Below are 21,285 nucleotides of genomic sequence, written 5' to 3' on the forward strand. Positions count from 1 at the left end.
TGTATGCTCACGCTGTCAAAGAAGCTAGGGATGTCTCCAAAGCCTCTTTTATGAAGGCATTAATCCCATTCATGAAGGTTCTGCTCTCATGACTTAAGCACCTCTGAAAGGCCCCATCTCTTAATACCAACATCTTTGAGGGTAGAATTAGGATTTTATATATAAATCTGGAGGAAACACAAACATTCAGACCATAGCACATTCTAAAAGAAGCGTAAGACCTTTAGGTCTAAAAATGGACTTAAAATGTTGAGAAGATGAAATTGCATGATAGCACACAAAAGCAACAATTAAGAATGAAAGCTAATAAGAATTCCATGTTGACAATAGGAAAATACTTAATATTTGTTGAGTAATTATAGCTTAGTCACTTTGGAAGCTGTTTTTCAGTTATTATCAGCTTAATCCTCACAATAATATTAAGAGGGAGTTATGATTATCTCAATTATACTTATTAAGAGATTAAGTAACTTGCCACAGGTCTCAAAACTGTAAGTAACAGAATCAGCCTTCTCAATCAGGCCTCCTTGTTGTTACAAATTCTCAGCTTCTTTCTCTCCATTCTGCTTGCGTGAAAGATGTGTAAAACCTAATTGATTGTATGGGAGGTATCAATTATGGTAGAGGAAGGACACAAAGTTCATATCAGACACTTCTCTAAAGACTTGAAGCCTCATAGCTGACTCATTCAGAGAATATCCTCAGGAAAAAGAAATATTTCCTTTGTACACGACAATAAGAAGTCATCTACAATGTGTATCTGTATACCTCAAGAACAGCTTCATAAAATCAGAGAAAGTCCATGAAAATGCAATTAAAATGAAAAAATGTTTAGATATATTGTTTTACTAAGACAGACTAAAAGTATTGTGAAATGGTTGGTATAAAGAAAATCATAGAGACGGTCAACAAGAATGTACTTCATCTTTCTAGAATGCTAGATCAAGCAGACATCTCACAAAACTTTTCAAAAAGGAAAATTTAGGTAAAAGTAAAGGAAGAAAAGAAAGTAATACAATCTTAAAATATACAAAGTATTTAAAGACACATTCCTCCTAAACGGATATACAAATAGCACTGAAACCCCAAAAGAAATTCAGCATTATTAGTTATGGAAATACAAATCAAGCCATAATGAGATACTTCTACACATCCACTAGGATGGCTGTTATCAAAAATATAGACCAAAATAAAAAAAAAATACAAGCAATAACAAAAGCTGACAAGGATGTAGAGAAACAGGAACCCCCATACATTGTTGGTAGGAAGCTAAAATGGTGAAACCACTCTGGAAAACAATTTGTCAGTTCCTCAAAAAAATAAATAAATAAACATAGTTACACTATGATCTAGAAATTCCATTTTTAGATGTACACCAAAATTAAATGAAATATGTCCACAGAGAAATTTACACATAATTGTACAGCAGCACTGTGCATAGTTACAAGAACCAAAATATTCATCAACAATGAATGGCTGAACAAAAAGTGGTATAACCATATAATAATATATTGATTAGCAATAAAAATAAATGAATAACTGATATATGTTACAATATGGATAAAGCTTGAAAAAGTTATTCCAAGTAAAAGAAGTCAGACACAAACATCACATATTACATGAATATAGTTACATGAAATGTCCAGAATAGGCAAATCCATGGAGACAATAAGAAGATTAGTGATTGCCTAGAGCTAGAAGGAAGAAGGAATGGGGGGTGAAAGGGAGTGATGAAACATTCCAAAATTTAATTGTGCACAATTCTGTGAATGTACTAAAAACATTGAATTATGAAATTTAAATGGATAAATTTTATGGTATAAGAATTATATATTAATAAAACCGTCATTAAAAGTAAAGGATGATGACTAGCCATTATAAAACTTTGAGTATATAAGAATAGAGGGGCTTCTCAAGTGGCACAGTGGTAAAGAATTCACCTGACAATACAGGAAACGCAGGAGATGTGGGTTTGATTGATTAAAAAAAAAAATCTGGAGGTAATAAATGATTATAGCCAGGTTGCAGGACACAAAGTTAATATATAAAAGTCAATTGCTTTTCTATTTAACAGCAATGAACAACTGGGATTTGAAATTAAAAACACAATACGATTTATATTAGCACCCTCCAAAATAACATACTTATTTATAAACCTGAAAAAATATGTATAAGATCTATACAAGAAAAACTGCAAAACTCTGATGAACACAATAATAAAAGAACTAAATAAATAGATATCCCATGATCATGGGTAAGGAGACTCAATATTGTCAAGATGGCAGTTTTTTCCAACATGATGTATAGATTTGATGCAATACAAATCAAAATCTCAGCAAGTTATGTACTGGATATGGAAAAACTGTGGTTTATGAGGAGAGGCATAAGAATGAAAGCAGCCAACACAATATTGTAAAATAAAGTCCTGACACCTCCCAGCTTCAAAACTTACTATAAAGCTACAGTAATCAAGATAGTGTGATGTCAGCAAAAAAAAAAAGACGGCTAAATCAATAGAACAGAAAGAAAACTTAGAATCCCATAAATATTAATATAGTCAATTAACCTTTAACAAAGATCATGAAAAGACATGGAGCAAACTTAAATGCATATTGCTCAGTGAAAGAGGCCAATTTGAAGAGGCTACATGGTTCCAACTTTTATGACATTCTGGAAAAGGGAAAACTATGGAAACAATAAAAAAAGATCAGTGGTTGCCAGGGGTTAGTGAGGAGGGAAGGATGAAAAGGCAGAGCACAGAAAATTCTTAGGTTAGTGGAATTAATCTGTATGACATTATAATGATGGATATACATCGTTATACATTTTTCCAAACCCATAAAATGCACATCAAGAGTAAACCTAATGTAAATTATGGACTCAACAGTTTTAACAATTCATCAGTTTTAACAACTGTTAACTCTAGTTGGGGATATTGTTAAAAGGGCAGTCTATGTATGTGTGGGCACTGGTTCGGTTCAGTTCAGTTGCTCCGTTGTGTCCAGCTCTTTGTGACCCCATGAATTGCAGCAGGCCAGGCCTCCCTGTCCATCAGCCACTCCTGCAGTTCACCCAAACCCTTGTCCATTGAGTCAGTGATGGCATCAAACCATCTCATGCTCTGTCATCCCCTTCTCCGCCTGACCTCAATCTTTCCCAGCATCAGGGTCTTTTCAAATGAGTCAGCTCTTCACATTAGGTGGCCAAAGTATTGGAATTTCAACTTCAACATCAGTCCTTCCAGGGAACACCCAAGACTGATCTCCTTCAGGATGGACTGGTTGGATCTCCTTGCAGTCCTAGGGACTCTCATGAGTCTTCTCCAACACCACAGTTCAAAAGCATCAATTCTTCGGTGCTCAGCTTTCTTCACAGTCCAAATCTCACATCCATACACGACCACTGGAAAAACCATAGCCTTGACAAGACGGACATTTGTTGACAAAGTAATGTCTCTGCTTTTGAATATGCTATCTAGGTTGGTCATAAATTTCCTTCCAAAGAGTAAGTGTCTTTTAATTTCTTGGCTGCAATCACCATCTGCAGTGATTTTGGAGACCCCCAAAATAAAGTCTGACACTGTTTCCACCGTTTTCCCATCTATTTCCCATGAAGTCATGGGACCAGATGCCATGATCTTCGTTTTCTGAATGTTGAGCTTTAAGCTAACTTTTTCACTCTCCTCTTTCACTTTCATCGAGAGGCTTTTTAGTTCCTCTTCATTTTCTGCCATAAGGGTGGTATCATCTGCATATCTGAGGTTATTGATATTTCTCCCAGCAATCTTGATTCCAGCCTCCTCCTCTAGCCCAGCGTTTCTCATGATACACTCTGCATATAAGTTAAATAAGCAGGGGGACAATATACAGCTTTGACATACTCTTTTTCCTATTTGGAACCAGTCTGTTGTTCCATGTCCAGTTCTAACTGTTGCTTCCTGACCTGCATATAGGTTTCTCAAGAGGCAGGTCAGGTGGTCTGATATTCCCATCTCTTTCAGAATTTTCCACAGTTTCTTGGGATCCACACAGTCAAAGGCTTTGGCATAGTCAATAAAGCAGGAATAGATGTTTTTCTGGAACTCTCTTGCTTTTTCCATGATCCAGCGGATGTTGGCAATTTGATCTCTGGTTCCTCTGCCTTTTCTAAAACCAGCTTGAACACCTGGAAGTTCACGGTTCACGTATTGCTGATGCCTGACTTGGAGAATTTTTAGCATCACTTTACTAGTGTGTGAGATGAGTGCAATTGTGCAGTAGTTTGAGCATTCTTTGGCATTGCCTTTCTTTGGGATTGGAATGAAAACTGACCTTTTCCAGTCCTGTGTCCACTGCTGAGTTTTCCAAATTTGCTGGCATATTGAGTTTAGCACTTTGACAGCATCATCTTTCAGGATTTGACTGGGAATAAATGCAAAATCTCTTTACCCTCCATTCAATTTTGCTATAAACCCAAATGTCCTCTAAAAAAATCAAAGTCTACATTTTGTTTTAAAAAGGAAAAATCGTTTTATATGTTACTTGAATTATTTTCCTCCAAGAAGTGACAGAGGCCAGAAATAAAGGTAAGTCTAAGCATAGTGAGGTAACAAATGGCATATGATGTGTTATTATGGAAAGTTCAACTATTTAAAAAATGTCCATAATCTTTAGAAGCTGAGCCTTCTAAAAATCATCCTATAGATCTCCCACAAAATATTTCCTATTTTGTTAATTTTATGGAAAAAATATTGAGCAGAGTAAATCACTAGACTGACATTGAATAATTCTTGCTCTTTATTCTCACTACTCCTCAAATTGCCCCAGCAGAATCCAGAAAGGTTACTCATTTCAAGGAGAGAAAAAAGAAAGAGTAGGTTTTCTCTTCTTGGTGACATTAGCAATAATATAATGCAGAGTAGCAAGGGGCCATAGGACACCTGAGAATTCTAAAAGTTTCTACATGCAGACTTTGAAATGAAATGAAAAATATCATAATGCAGGTAATACAATCAAAGAAAATATTTTCTCCACACTGTTTACATTCTTTCGCACTCAAGAAAAACAAAACTCTCATAAACATGTACTCAGGAGAAATTTTATGTGAACAGAAAATCAGTTGTCCAAGGTTTTTTTTAAAGAAGTCATTGCAATATTATTTCATTAAGATTGGAAGAATGATGAGCCATTGTTTGTTCAATGAACATTTAAGTAGTATAGTTTACCAAAGAGTCTCACCGCAGAGCAGTTTCATGTTTGCAGCACAGCTGGAAGTAAAAATGCACACAAAAGAGAAAAAACAAACCACTGAGTTATTAAGCTGAGACAGTAGAGTAGCAATGAAACTAGTCTGGATTTTTTTTTTCCTTTTCCACAGAAAGATACCATTTGGTTGAATAAACAGTGCATTCTTTGCATTTAAATAAACTTAATTTTAAACAGCAGAGGGAAGAGGAGAGATGAAACTAAATCAAACATAAAACAAAACCAGAGATCATTAAGAAAGGGACTTCAAACCAAATTTTTATTTAATTAAGACAACACCCAACAATAGAAATCTGGGCAGGATATTGACAAAAGAAACAAACTTAAAAAAAAAAATCCAATTGATTGGGATGGTTGGCCTCCAAATACCTGTATAAATGGAAAAGATTATCGTGTGCCCCAGTGGATTGATATGGTAAGGGAAGATTTTTGCTTACAAGATGCAGTGGTTTCTTACAGAAAGCCTGAAAACAATAGGCGCTTCCCAGCTCTCTAACTCATAAGTAGAATCCAGGAGGTTACAAAAACAAATGCCACATTCTTCCAAGTCTAAACGAACTCCTTTGAAGTGTCATCAGCCATATGAAATGCACCTCTGTTCCTTCTGCAAAGAGAGCATAGGAAGATTACAGAAAGAACTCCTCTGAGGAAGGAGAGAATTTCTTGCATATTTTGGAAATCCATGACTGTGCCTCAAGGGACATCCATTATCCTAATCTTACCCAAGTCTGGACTGCTGCTCAAGCTCTGGCCGAAAGGCAAAGCTTCTCCAACATGTTCTAATTACTGGATTAATTTTTGTTCACTCAGTCTTTGCTGACTCATCACCTTCCTTAGCACAGGATACAAGTATTACCCAGAGTAAACTACCATCACAATCTGCCTCTTTTACCTCATGGAAATGTCCCTTTCACAAGCTGAATAGTAGGGGATAAACAGGAAATGCAACCAACAACAAGCTTTAGAAACTACTTTAAAAATATATTACCTGACCAAGTTAAAAGTAACCAGGCATACAAGGACCTAAGATACCATAAGTGAAAAACAGCAGAAGAAAAGATAGATGATAGGGCAGATGTTGCAGGTATACAAATCAGATTTTTAAATAGTGTTCCTTACTATGTTTTGGGCTTCTCTGGTGACTCAGATAGTAAAGAATCTGCTGGCAATGCAGGAGACACAGGTTCGATCCCTGAGTGGGGAAGGTTCCCTAGAGAAGGGAATGGCTACCCATCCAAGTATTCTTGCCTGGAGAATTTAGTGGACAGAGGAGCCTGGTGGGCTACAGTCCACAGGGTCCCAAAGAATCGGACATGACTGACACTTGCCACTTTTCACCATTTTCAGAAGATAAAGTGCAGATATAGGTAGCTGATAGGGTTTGTTTTAGTATTGAAGTTCCATGTCCTAGGAAGCACCTCATTTCTGGCAAGAGGTTTATCATCCTAGAAAAGATAATTTTGAAAAATTTAGCAAAAGAGTTGGAAGCAGTTTTTAAAATGTAAGTTTTACAAATTAAAAATACAATAACTGAAATTAAAAACTCAATAAAAAGGATTATAGCACACACATACTAGAAGAGAGAAACAGTAAACTAAAATTTGGTGAGAAAGAGAAAAGATCCAGAAGGAAGAGGAAAAGAGAGAGAGACGTATAAAGAACAGAGAAGGGGACTAAAATACATGTAATTTGATTTCCAAAATAGGAGAGTAAATAAAGTGGGTTGAAATGAATATTTTGAAAGATAATGATTGAAAATACTTTGAAACTGAAGAAATACTTAAAGTCATAGATTCATAAAGAGCTATGAACTACAGGCAAGATGAAATCCTAGGCCCATCACAGTAAAAGTGCTAAAAACTAAAGAAAAGAGAAAGTTTTTAAATCATCAAGGAAAGAGACGTGTCGGTAGTGACACCTCAACATCTCGTTTCTAAACAGACACAATACTATCTGGAAAACAACAGAAATATACCTTTGATGTTGTAAAGGAAGGAGACTGATCTCAAGGAAATAGGATAACATCAAACATCTAACTCTGAATGTCTTTTAAAAAATACTTCAAAAACTACAAAAATCAACAAAGAAAGCAAATTAAGCCACCTATTCCTAGAACATGACTAAGAAACAAAGAATACTACAAACACAAAATTCCCTGTGAATAAGAAAACAAACACTGCAAAACCAGCAGAGCCAGCTCCATTGCACATGCTGGAGCAGCATCGCAGAAAGCCTGAAGAATAAATGAAACAGGAAAGTGCATCCTGGTGTTAAAAATGACAACTAAGAATTAAAAGGTATCACCACCCCCCTCCGAAAAATGAGCTCAACTGGGAATGGAGAAATATTAAATATACATCTAAGGCCTAGCAGATTTCTCTGACAGATGGACAATTAAAAGAAAAAGAGTAAAGGACCAGAGGTTGGGGTCTTAGGAAGATAGCAGAGGAGGCTGATTTGGAAGTGCTGGTAGTACTTGGTGGTCATGAGAAAGGAGGGATTATAAGCAGTGAAAATTAAGGACTTACAAAAGAAAAAATCACAAATTCAGAATATATACCAACTTCTTTCCCTGCCCCCAAAAGAAAATGGAACCATCATCCTTTTAAATTGCACATTATTATGCTAAAGAAAAGGGTGTTCTTGTACTAATAAATCAATTAAGCCACCCAAACCTATATCTTTCTACTATCATTTGTCCAGAGAAAAAAATAAGGCATTTCAAAAGGAAAGGAAAACAGCAAATAACATCCATACAACCTAATAATACAAGAAAACAGAAAATAAGAATCAAATATTTCAACTGATGAAAATTCTCACCATGAAACAACCACAAAATACAATACCCCTAACTAAAATAAATATCTTTAAGCAAGAGGATATATGTATTTTTCAGTTATAATGGGAAATTTTCAAAACAAAAAGAACATAAAAACATGATCATGTGAAACAGGAGTTGACAGAACTCAGAAAAAATTTTCTTTTAAAAGACAAAACCCAAATGAGCAGAAGACCTAAACTGACAATTTGAAAGCACCAGTTTTTCAGTGCTCAGCCTTCTTTATGGTCCAGCTCTCACATCTGTCCATGACTACTGGAAAACCATAGCTTTGACCATATGGACCTTTAGCAGCAAAGTGATGTTTCTGCTTTTTAATATGCTGCCTAGGTTTGCTATAACTTTTCTCCCAAGGAGCAATGGTCTTTTAGTTTCCTGGCTGTGCAGTGATGAAAATGAACAAATTATAGCTATGTGGAGCATCACTGATGAATTTAGCAACAAAAATCACACACGAGTATGTACTATATGAATCCTTTTATATAAAGTGCAAAATGCATGCAAAACCTAATTTTAATGAATACAAGAAAAGCAGAAAAGTCGTTATTGTATCAGTCAAGATCTCACTTATTTCTTGGAGGAGAGAAGGGTAGTGATTGGCTTCTAGAGTGCTAGCAGGGTTCTAGTTTTTCCCTGAGTGGGGAAAAACTGCTGCTGACTTTGGGATACAACATTGAGCTGTGCTTTTACTGATTTGTGCAACTTCTGCTGAGATAAGAAAATAGTACAGGTGGAATTGATAATTTACTTCATAATAACAATGTTAAAATAGCTACATATGCTTTTGATACACAATTCAAGCTGTACAATAAAGGAAATATGATGAAAATGAAATCTCTCTCACTAGAGACAACCACAGGGAACATCTCCCATATATATTCCTAAAGTTTTTCTATATATAAACAGATTAAAAAAAGAAAAAGAGTGAGGGAAGGAAAGAGGAAAGGGAGGAAAGAAGGAAGGAAGGAAAGGAGCGAGGGAGGAAGGAATGAAAAAAGGAGGGGAGAGAGAGAGAGAAAAGGAAGAGAGAGATAAAGAAGGAAGGGAGAAAGAAAGGAAGACATATATGATAAATAGAAAGATGATAGATAGATAGAATGGATGACAGAGACAGAACATAAATGAGAGAGACAGGAGAACAGAAAAATGGAGGAATAGAGAATGATGGAGAGATAAATGTTCTACAGGGAAATCATACCATAAAAAAGAGAAAATACTGTATTTGTACTGTTTTGCATGATACCTTTCTCATTGAACTATACATCTTGGAGATGATTCCATATAAGCACATATAAATATATCATGTTCTTTCTAGTGGCAATATTATACTTATATAGACAGACCACAATTTCTTTACCCAGTCATTATTGATGGAGATTTAGATTGCTTCCAGTCACTTGTCAATATAAATCATTTTAATTTTGAAATGAACACCATTTTATATATATATATGTGTGTGTATATATATATATATATATAAATTTTGCACTGCCATATGCAAATATGTGTAGGTAAGCTTCTGCAGATTGAAGGCAAATGGAGAAAGGGACAGCAGAGGATAGGATAGTTAAATAGCATCATCAACTGAATGGACATGAATCAGAAATCTCTGAGAGACGGTGAAGGACGGGCAGCCTGGCCTGAGGCAGTCCACGGGATCCCAAAGAGTCAGACACAAACTTAGTGACTGAGAAGAAGCTTCTGCAAGAGGCACTGCTCTGTCATAGGGCACGGTGATAATTACAGATCTCTAAAACATTGAATCCATTTACGTCACACCAACAGTGTGTGAGAACTCTGCTTCTCAACTCATACTAATATTCTGTATTACTTTGTGTTTTGATCTTTGCCAAATGAATATGCAAAAAATGGCCTCCAATTATTAATGGCCTCTAGTTAATTTAATAACACTTCTTTTGTAAAAAGTAAGTTTGCTTATCTTTTCATATCTTTACAAACTACTTGTTTTTCTGTGAACTATTCATCTAGATATACAGTTCCTGTTTCTAAAGCCACAAGTTGTAAAATGAAATACATTAAAATCTTCCTCCCATCCCTTGTCTCCCCCACTATCTAGTGGCCTGCTCGTCCTCTTCCAAAATTCTCTGTGTATTGGATTGGCCCAAAAGTTCATTCGGGTTGTTCCCTAAGATGTTATGGAAAAACCCAAATGAGCTTTTTGCAAACCCAGTGTACTGTAGGGGGTGTGTTTCTCTTTTTTTCCCCCACCTGGTAGCATACCATACATAATCTTCCGTGCTTAAACCAAAGATCTTCATCCGAAACTGACCAAGTGGAGGCATGCAAGAGACACAATAATTCCTACCATCTAGATACAGCAAAAGAGGATTAAATGAGCATGGCAGCAAAAAACCAGAAGAAGGAGATCTAAGAAGTGTTTTTCCTAAAGACTCGGCCCTGAAGGTATTTCGTCCCACCAGAAACCACGGGAATAAACAACCCCTCCCAAAAGTACTGAGAAAACAATCCAGCAGACATACAGCCCTGACCTGAGTACAATGGGAGGGACACAGCACAGGCGTGGGAGTCCTAGACAGCAAAGAGACAAAGGATGGTCAGTCTGAGGCCAGACAGGTGAGAAGGCAGCTAGCAGGCTCAGGAAGGCAGCACACCGGAAGCGGAATTCTGACTCATGAAAGCCGACTTCAGCCCTTCTCTTGGGTGCAACGTGATGCAAGAGGGAACTGCAGAGGTTCAGAGCAGCCAGGGCAACAGAAACAGCAGGAGTCAGAGAAACACAAAACGTTCTGTGGCAAAGACTTGGCACTGAGAAAACGCGGAGCTGCACGAGATCCCGGAACAAACAACAGGAATCAGGCGCGGAGGGTGGGGCTTAGTCCCACACCACTAACCCTACCGAGACGTGGCCGCCAGGCACTGTGATCCCCAGTAGGGATGAGTGATTAAACAAGATCTAACCTGCGCTCTGCCTATTGTAATTATCTATATGCGGGTCTAAATTAATTAGGAGGTAGATTGTTATGTACTCAGCCATAGGTTTATGTGATACTGCTCAACTGAGCTCCTTTTCCTGGTTTTCAATATTCCTAACCAAAGAACTTCATCAGTTGTTGGGAAACCGAAATCAGTAGACTGGTTATCCAAACTGATCATCCAGTTGTGCTATGAATGCTTCAGTGGAGCTACCTTTACACTAGTTCTTTCTTTAATCCTTCAGACATTGGTCAGTATTCAGCACCTTCTATGAATTGATGCTTTTGAGCTGTGGTGTTGCAGAAAACTCTTGAGAGTCCCTTGGACTGCAAGGAGATCCAACCAGTCCTTTCTGAAGGAGATCAGCCCTGGGATTTCTTTGGAAGGAATGATGCTAAAGCTGAAACTCCAGTACTCTGGCCACCTCATGCGAAGAGTTGACTCACTGGAAAAGACTCTGATGCTGGGAGGGATTGGGGGCAGGAGGAGAAGGGGACGACCGAGGATGAGATGGCTGGATGGCATCACTGACTCGATGGACGTGAGTCTGAGTGAACTCTGGGAGTTGGTGATGGACAGGGAGGCCTGACGTGCTGCGATTCATGGGGTCGCAAAGAGTCGTACACGACTGAGCGACTGAACTGAACTGAACTGATGCTCCAGTTGAAGAAGGCAATGGCAACCCACTCCAGTACTCTTGCCTGGAAAATCCCATGGACGGAGGAGCCTGGAAGGCTGCAGTCCATGGGATTGCTAAGAGTCAGGCACGACTGAACAACTTCACTTTCTCTTTTCACTTTCATGCATTGAAGAAGGAAATGGCAACCCATTCCAGTATTCTTGCCTGGAGAATCCCAGGGACAGAGGAACCTAGTGGGCTGCCATCTATGGGGTCGCACAGAGTCATACATGACTGAAGCGACTTAGCAGCAGCAGCATGCTCCAAGCAAAGTGATAGAAGCTGAGGGCATGGCAAGGGAAGCAGACAATCCCTATTCTCCAGGAATCCAATCTGTTATGTGTGAAAGTGTTAGTTGCTCAGTTGTGTCCAACTTTTTGTGACCCCATGGACTGTAGCCTCCATCCATGGAATTTTCCAGGCCAGAATACTGGAGTGGGTATCCATTCCCTTCTCCAGGGGATCTTCCCAACCCAAGGATTAAACCCAGTTCTCCTGCATTGCAGCAGATTCTTTACCATCTGAGCCACCAGGGAAGCCCCATTATAGCTAAGAGAAGCAAACAAAAGCAACCCATTAAAATTCAGTACAGAAAGGTCTGCAATAAAAACATTTAACCGAGTGCTTACAGAGAAAAGAGTCACCAATTCTGCCTAATGTTGTCAGGAAAAGAGTCCCAGAGGAAATGAAATATAAGCTAGGTCTTAAAAAGAGACTTTTACCAGTTTACTAGGCAGAGAAATAGGGAAAACCATTCCTAGATGCAAGAAGACCGTTTTATAAATGCAGAGTCATATCTGGACATTGTATCTCCAGGGAAGACTCAGCAGTTCATTGTAGCTGATGCAGTGGTACATGGTGAGAGGAGAGGTATGGAAGTAAAGCAGAAGCCAAAATTGCTAACCCATCTGGGAAACTAGTAAGACCCAGCCCAAATGGAATTGAATGAGAGGAATGAGTGGCCAAGTACCCACCTAGGCAAGAGATGCAATCAATCACAAATAACCCTGAAGGCCATCAATGATGCAGACCCTTCGGATGCCCTGTCCAGCTAGGAACTGCCTGGAATGGGATTTTGCACATCAGTGCCAAGCTGCAATTATCCCTCCCATCCTTACCCTTCACCAGTAGTTTTCAACCAAGGCAGGGTGGGGACAAAACATCACAATTCTGGAGACTATAGGTCTACCTGGTAGGTATAGCAGGCTTCCCTGGTAGCTCAGCTGGTATAGAATCTACCTGCAATGCAGGAGATTCCAGTCTGATTCCTGGGTTGGGAAGAGGAGGGCGTGGCAACCCACTCCAGCATTCTTGCCTGGAGAATCCCCACGGACAGAGGAGCCTGGTGGGCTACTGTCCATGGGGTCACAGAGTCGGAGGAGACTGAGGAATTAAGTGCAGCACAGTAGGTAGAGCCCAGCAATGCTACTATACATTTTCCCATGCGCAGGACACCCCAGACAGCAGAGAATTATCTGGGCCAATCGTGCCAATGGTGAGAAATCTGCCCTACACATAGCAGAAATATTTTAGCCATGTAGAGGCCCTATTACATAATGGTTTCATCCTTTTTAAATCCAAGACACATAGCATAATTATTTAAAGCAGCTTAATACTTCTGTCCTATCTTTTCCTCCTCCCTGACCTTGAGCTTTAACTTCCTGAACTACTGGTTCATCTTCTAACACCTACTTCTGATATCCTCTCTTCCATTCTTGGCTTCATTCCCTTTTCCATCCATAATAATACCTTGCATTATACTGTCTTCACATTGTTTAGCATGCTCTCACCTGCATTTGGTACTTACATCCTCACAAAAGTCCTCTGAGGATAAGATAAGCATCATCAGAAAATCTTGTTAGTGAGGAACCTGGATCACAGGACTAGCAGAGGTCATAGTTAGACCTCCAGTGTGGACTGACTCTGGCATTAATGCCCTCTCCCCACCCACCCACTGCCGCAGGTTGCCTTCAAACTTTTTAGTTTGAGGATAAAAACTGCCATAAAGGTGGGGAAGGATAAATAGGAGGCTGAAATTAACATCAGTTCAGTTCAGCCGCTCAGTCATGTCCGACTCTTTGCGACCCCATGAATCGCAGCACGCCAGGCCTCCCTGTCCATCACTATCTCTCGGAGTTCACTCAAACTCAATGCCCATCGAGTCGGTGATGCCATCCAGTCATTTCATCCTCGGTCGTCCGCTTTTCCTCCTGCCCCCAATTCCTCCCAGCATCAGGGTCTTTTCCAATGAGTCAACTCTTCACATGAGGTGGCCAAAGTACTGGAGTTTCAGCTTTAGCATCAGTCCTTCCAAAGAAATCCCAGGGCTGATCTCCTTCAGAATGGACTGGTTGGATCTCCTTGCAGTCCAAGGGACTCTCAAGAGTCTTCTCCAACACCACAGTTCAAAAGCATCAATTCTTCAGCGCTCAGCTTTCTTCACAGTCCAACTCTCACATCCATACATGACCACTGGAAAAACCATAGCCTTGACTAGACAGACCTTTGTTGGCAAATCATGTCCAACTGTTTGCGACCCCATAGACTGCATGCCACCAGACTCCTCTGTCCAAGGGATTTCCCAGGCAAGAATACGGGATTGATCATCATTGAGTCAGTGATGCCATCCACCCATCTCATCCTCTGTCGTCCCCTTCTCCTCCTGCCTTCAAACTACCCAGCCTCAGGGTCTTTTCCAATGAGTTGGCTCTTCACAAGTGGCCAAAGTATTAGAGCTCCAGCTTCAACATCAGTCTTTCCAATGAATATTCAGGACTGGTTTCCTCTAGGATTGACTGGTTGAATCTCTTTGCAATCCAAGGCACTCTCAAGAGTCTTCTCCAACACCACAGTTCAAAAGCACCAATTCTTCAGCACTCAGCCTTCTTTATGGTCCAACACTCTCATCTGTACATGACTACTGGAAAAACCATAATTTTAACTAGACAGAACTTTGTCAGCAAGCTAATGTCTCTGCTTTTTAATATGCTGTCTAGGTTTGTCATAGCTTTTCTTCCAAGGAGCAAGAGTCTTTAAATTTCATGGCTGAAGTCACCATCAGCAGTGATTTTGGAGCCCAAGAAAATAAAGTCTGTCACGGTTTCCATCGTTTCCCCATCTATTTGCTATGAAGTGAAGGGATCGGATCCCATGATCTTCATTTTTTAAATGTTGTTTTAAGCCAGCATTTTCACTTTCCTCTTTCACTTTCACCAAGAAGCTCTTTAGTTCCTCTTTGCTTTCTGCCATAAGGGTGGTGTCATCTGCGTATCTGAAGTTACTGGTATTTCTCCTGGCAATCTTGATTCCAGCTTTTGCTTCATCCGCCTCAGCATTTTGCATGATATACTCTGCATATAAGTTAAATAATCAGGGTGACAATATACAGCCTTGACATACTCCCTTCCCAATTTGGAACCAGTCTGTTGCTTCAAGTTTGCTTCTAACTGTTGCTGCTTGACTTGCATACAGATTTCTTAGGAGGCATGTGAAGCGGTCTGATATTCTCATCTCTTTAAGAATTTTCCAGTTTGTGGTGATCCACACAGTCAAAGGGTTTAGCTTAGTTAATGAAGCAGAAGTAGATGCTTTTCTGGAATTCTCTTGCTTTTTCTATGATTCAGCAGGTGTTGGCAATTTGATCTCTGGTTCCTCTGCCTTTTCTAAAATCAGCTTGTACATCTGGAAGTTCTCGATCATGTACTATTGAAGCCTAGCTTGGAGGATTTTGAGCATGACCTTGCTAGCATGTCCACGTGAAATGAGTGCAATTGTGTGGTAGTCTGAACATTTTTTGGCATTGCCCTTCTTTGGGATTGGAATGAAAACTGACCTTTTCCAGTCTTGTGGCCACTGCTGAGTTTTCCAAATTTGCTGGCATTTTGAGTGCAGCACTTGAACAGCATCATCTTTTAGGATTTGAAATAGCTCAGCTGGACTTCCATCACCTCCACTAACCTTGTTCATAGTGATGCTTCCTTCGGCCCACTTGACTGCACTCCAGGATGTCTGGCCCTAGGTAAGTGATCACATCATCGTGGTTAGCTGGGTCATTAAGATCTTTTTTGTGTAGTTTTTCTGTATTCTTATATAGTATTCCTGCCACCTCTTCTTAATCTCTTCTGCTTCTGTTATGCCCATACCATTTCTGTCCTTTATTATGCCAATCTTTGCATGAAATATTTCCTTGGTATCTCTAATTTTCAGGAAGAGATCTCTACTCTTTCCCATTCTGTTGTTTTCCTCTATTTCTTTGCATTGTTCACTTGGGAAAGCTTTCTTATCTCTCCTTGTATTCTTTGGAACTATGCATTCAGATGGGTATATCTTTCCTTTTATTCTTTGCCTTTCACATCTCTTTTTTTCTCAGCTATTTGTAAGGCCTCCTCTGGCAACCACTTTGCCTTTTTGCATTTCTTTTTCTTGGGGACGGTTTTAATCACTGCCTCCTGTACAATGTTACCAACTGCTGTCCGGAGTCCTTCAGGCACTCTGTCTATCAGATCTAATCCCTTGAATCTATTTGTCACTTCCACTGTATAATCATAAGGAATTTGATTTAGGTCATACCTGAATGGTCTAGTGGTTTTCCCACTTTCTTCAATTTAAGTCTGAATTTGGCAATAAGGAGTTCATGATCTGAGCCACAGTCAGCTCCCAGTCTTGTTTATGCTGACCATATAGAGTTTCTCCATCTTTAGCTGCCAAGAATATAATCAATCTGAGTTGGGTATTGACCATCTGGTGATGTCTATGTATAGAGTCGTCTCTTGTGCTGTTGGAAGAGGGTGTTTACTATGACCAGTGCGTTCTCTTGGCAAAACCCTGTTAGCCTTTCCCCTGCTAATTTTGTACTCCAATACCAAACTTGCCTATTATTCCAAGTATCTCATGACTTCCTACTTTTGCATTCCAGTCCCCGATGATAAAAAGGACATCTTTCTTTGGTGTTAGTTCTAGAAGATCTTGTAGGTCTTCATAGAACCATTCGACTTCAGCTTCTTCAGCATTAGTGGCTGGGGCATAGCCTTGGATTATCGTGATATTGAATGGTTTGCCTTGGAAATGAACTAAGATCATTCCGTCATTTTTGAGATTGCACCCAAGTACTGCATTTTGGACTTTTGTTGACTATGAAGGCTACTCCATTTCTTCTAAGGGATTCTTGTCTACAGCAGTAGATTTAATGTTCATCTGAATTAAATTCTCCCATTCCCATCCACTTTAGTTCAGGGATTTTTAAAATGTTGGTGTTCACTCTTGCCATCTCCTGTTTGACCGCTTCCAATTTACCTTGATTCATGGACATAACATTCCAGGTTCTTATACAATATTCTTTAAAGCATCAGGCTTTAAGTTCACCATCAGACACATCCACAACTGGGCATTGTTTCTGCTTTGGCTCAAGCTTTTCATTCTTTCTGGAGTTATTTCTCCGCTCTTCTCCCTTAGCATATGGGACACCTACCGACCTGGGGAGTTTGTCTTTCAGTGTGAAAGGCATCTTTATGCCTTTTTATACTGTTCATGGGGTTCTCAAGTCAAGAATACTGAAGTGGTTTGCCATTCCCTTCTCCAGTGGACCACATTTTGTCAAAACTCTTCATCATGACCCGTTCGTCCTGGGTGGCCCCACACATCATGGCTCATACTTTCACTGATTTAGACAATACTGTGATCCATCTGATCAGCTTGGTTAGTTTTCTGTGATTGTGGTTTTCATTCTGTCTGCCCTCTAATGGATGTGGATAAGAGGCTCATGGAAGCTTCCTGACGGGAGGGACTGGCTGTGGGGAAAACTGGGTCTTGCTCTGGTGGGCAAGGCCATGCTCAATAAATCTTTAATTCAATTTTCTGCTGATGGGTGTGGCTGTGTTTTCTTCCTGTAGTTTGACTTGATACCAAACCATGGTAGGGGTAATGGTGACCTCCTTCAGGGACTTGTGCCTGTACTGTTGTAGTCAGTGCCCCTGACCCCATGGCAGGCCACTGTCGACCCACGCCTCTGCCTGAGACTCCTGAACACTCACAGGCAAGTCCGGCTCAGTTTCTTGTGGAGGTCACTACTCCTTTCTCCTGAGTACTGGTATGCACAAGATTTTGTTTATGCCCTCCGAGAATCTCTGTTTCCTCAGTCTTTTGGAAGTTCTGTAATCAAATCCCACTGGCCTTCAAAGTCAAGTTCCTTGGGGGTTCTCAGTCCCTTTGCCGGATCCCCAGATCAGGAAATTCATTGTGGATCTTAGAATGTTTGCAAAAATGTGAGAACTTCTTTGGTAAAGCTGTTCTCCAGTTTGTGGGTCACCCTTCATCCTAGGGTAAGGAAAAGCTATTAATGGGGCTTAGGCAGAAAAATATGTGATACTATTGCCATGAAGAGAGAACCAAATGGATCCCAGATCAAAGACACCCTGAGGGGAAAGGGGAGACCAGTTTGAAGGATATTGCATTCCTCTTCTTGGGAGATGATGTGACCAAACAAAGCCAGAAGAGTGGGAATAAAGGTGGACAATTCTATGGGGTGTTTTGCTAAAGCAGGGCCATGTTAATAAGCACAGAGCTTTGCCAGTGACCATGAAGTAAAGAATTAAGGGGAGACATTTTCTCAGGTGGGTCCACAGTAATGAATTCACCTGCCAATGCAGGAGATACAAGAGATGCCGTGTCAATGCCTGGGTCAGGAATATCCCCTGGAGTAGGAAATGGCAACCTGCTCCAGTAGTCTTGCCTTGAACATTCCATGGACAGAGGAGCCTGGTGGGCTACAGTCCTTGGCATTGCAAAGAGTCAGACAGGACTGAGCAACTGAGCACACACACATTTCCTTAATTAATTAAGATCATCTCTTCTGAGTAATTGATGTTAGAGTTGTTCTAATTGAGATATAATTTACATACAGTAAAATACACTCTTTCTAGTGAACAGTTCTGTTAATTTAACAAATGGACACACTTTACAACTACCACCACAATCAATATATAGCTCAATTCCATCACTATAAGAAATTTCTGTAAAGCCTCTCCCCATTCCCAGTCCTACTAATCTTGTTTTCTTTTCCTACAGTTTTGCTTTTTATAGAACATCATGTAAATAGGATCATAAAGTATATGACTTTGAATCTAGCATCTTTTGCTTATCACAATGTATTTGACATGCTTCCGTGATGCTGTGTGTATAAATTCAGCCCAGTTCAGTCACTCAGTCATGTCCGACTCTTTGCAACACCATGAACCACAGAACACCAGGTCTCCCTGTCCATCACCAACTCCCAGAGTCCACCCAAACCCATGTCCATTGAGTCAGTGATGCCATCAAATCATCTCATCCTCTGTCGGCCCCTTCTCCTCCTACCCTCAATCTTTCCCAGCATCAGGATCTTTTCAAATGAGTCAGCTCTTTGCATCAGGTGGCCAAAGTATTGGAGTTTCAGCTTCAACATCAGTCCTTCCAATGAACACCCAGGACTGATCTCCTTTAGGATGGACTGGTAAGAAGTCAGGAAACTCCTGGAGTAACAGGCAAATTTGGCCCTGGAGTACAGAATAAAGCAGGGCAAAGGCTAATAGAGTTCTGCTAAGAGAACACACTGGTTATAGTAAACACCCTCTTCCAACAACACAAGAGAAGACTCTACACATGGACATCACCAGATGGTCAACACCAAAATCAGATTGATTTTATTCTTTGCAGCCGAAGATGGAGAAGCTCTATACAGTCAGCAAAAACAAGACTGGGAGCTGACTGTGGCTCAGATCATGAACTCCTTATTGCCAAATTCAGAGACTGAAATTGAAGAAAGTGGAGAAAACCACTAGACCATTCAGGTATGACCTAAATCAAATCCCTTATGACTATACAGTGGAAGTGAGAAATAGATTTAAGGGATTAGATTTTATAGACAGAGTGCCTGATGAACTATGGATGGAGGTTCATGTATATAAATTAGTTTGACTCTTTATTGATGAGTAGTATTCCAATGGATGGATATAGCATTGTTTGCTTATTTTTTGCCTGTTTAAGGACATTTGGGTGACTTCCAGTTTTGGGCTATACAAATAAAGACTGTATAGATATCTATATACAGTCTTTCATGTGACTATAAGTTTTAACTTCACTTGGTTAAGTGACTAAGAGTGGGTTTCTGGTTGCTGTGGTAAGTATTATGTTTAACTTTAGAAGAAACTGTCAAACTGTTTTCCAGAATGGGTGTAGCATTTTGCAACTCCACCAGTATTGTATAAAAATTCCAGTTACCCCAATCCTCTCCAGGGTTCGGAGTTAACACATTGTCGAAAAGTTTGGTTTTTCATTTTGTGTGGAGTTGCTTTGCTTTTAGCCATTCTAATAGATATATGCTAATAGCTCATTGTGGTTTTAATTTGTATTTCTCTAATGCTAATGATGGGCTTCCCTGGTGGCTCAGATAGTAAAAATATCTGCCTCCCAGTGCAGGAGATCCAGATTTGATCCCTGGGTTGGGAAGATCCCCTGGAGAAGGGAAAGGCTACGGACCCTTGTATTCTTACCTGGAAAATTTCATGGACAGAGGAGCCTGCAGGTTACAGTCCATGGAGTTTCAAAGAGTTGGACATGACTGAGCAACTAACACTTACTTACTTAATGCTAAGGATGTTGAGTACCTTTTCATGTGTTAATCTGCCATTCATATATTTTCATTGGTGAAGTGTCTATTTAAACCTCTGCTCATTTTTTTAATTGAGTTGTTCATTTTCTCATTATTGAATTTTTTAAATTATCTATGCATTCTGGACACAAGACTTGTGCAAGATGTTTGCTTTACAAATATTTCCTCCCTGCCTATGGCTTATTTTCATTCTCTTAATTTGACTTTCAGAGAGCAGAAGTGCTCTATTTTGATGGAACCCAGTTTATTTATTTATTTTTTCCTATGGATCACTCTCTGGGTATTGTATCCAAGAAATCTTTGCTCAACCCAAGATGACAGAGCTTTTGTCCCATGCTTTATTCTGGATGTTTAATAGCTTGAGATTTTATGTTTAGGTTTATGGTCTATTCTGAGTTAATTTTTGTATATTGGACAAAATATCCATTTGTATATTAGATAGTAGGTGTTTACCTACAATCTAGAATATAGACTGTAGTTAAACACATTTTGTATTTCTACTTCTAGTCATTTTGCCTAAAAACTAAAGAAGGAAGCTCCTTCTGTCCAAACTTTCTGCAGATCAAAAGTAGAAGAGATAATGTCAGATCCCAGATAACCTACAGATATACTTAAAAGAATTCTAGTAGATGACTGGGTTTTCTAAACATTTCATTGTTTATCCAGAGTAAATAATCAGTGAGTCTAGTTTTATCGTTACAGCTTATTTTTTATGATTCCTATAAAACTATTCTAGAAAAAGTCTAAGCTCAAGATAACTCTTTGGTTTCTGTTTTTTGAATCTCCAGCTTAAAAGTTATACTCCTGTGGCAAGTTTATCTTTTGTATGTCTCCCATGCTATTCCCTGATAAATGACTAAGAATTAAATAAAAGGCCTAAAATTCCCCACAAAAATCTGGCATTGTTTACTCCTCTGACCCCAAG

The sequence above is a fragment of the Capricornis sumatraensis genome, chromosome 5 (genome assembly GCF_032405125.1).
Source record: "Capricornis sumatraensis isolate serow.1 chromosome 5, serow.2, whole genome shotgun sequence".
NCBI classification, from domain to species: domain Eukaryota; kingdom Metazoa; phylum Chordata; class Mammalia; order Artiodactyla; family Bovidae; genus Capricornis; species Capricornis sumatraensis.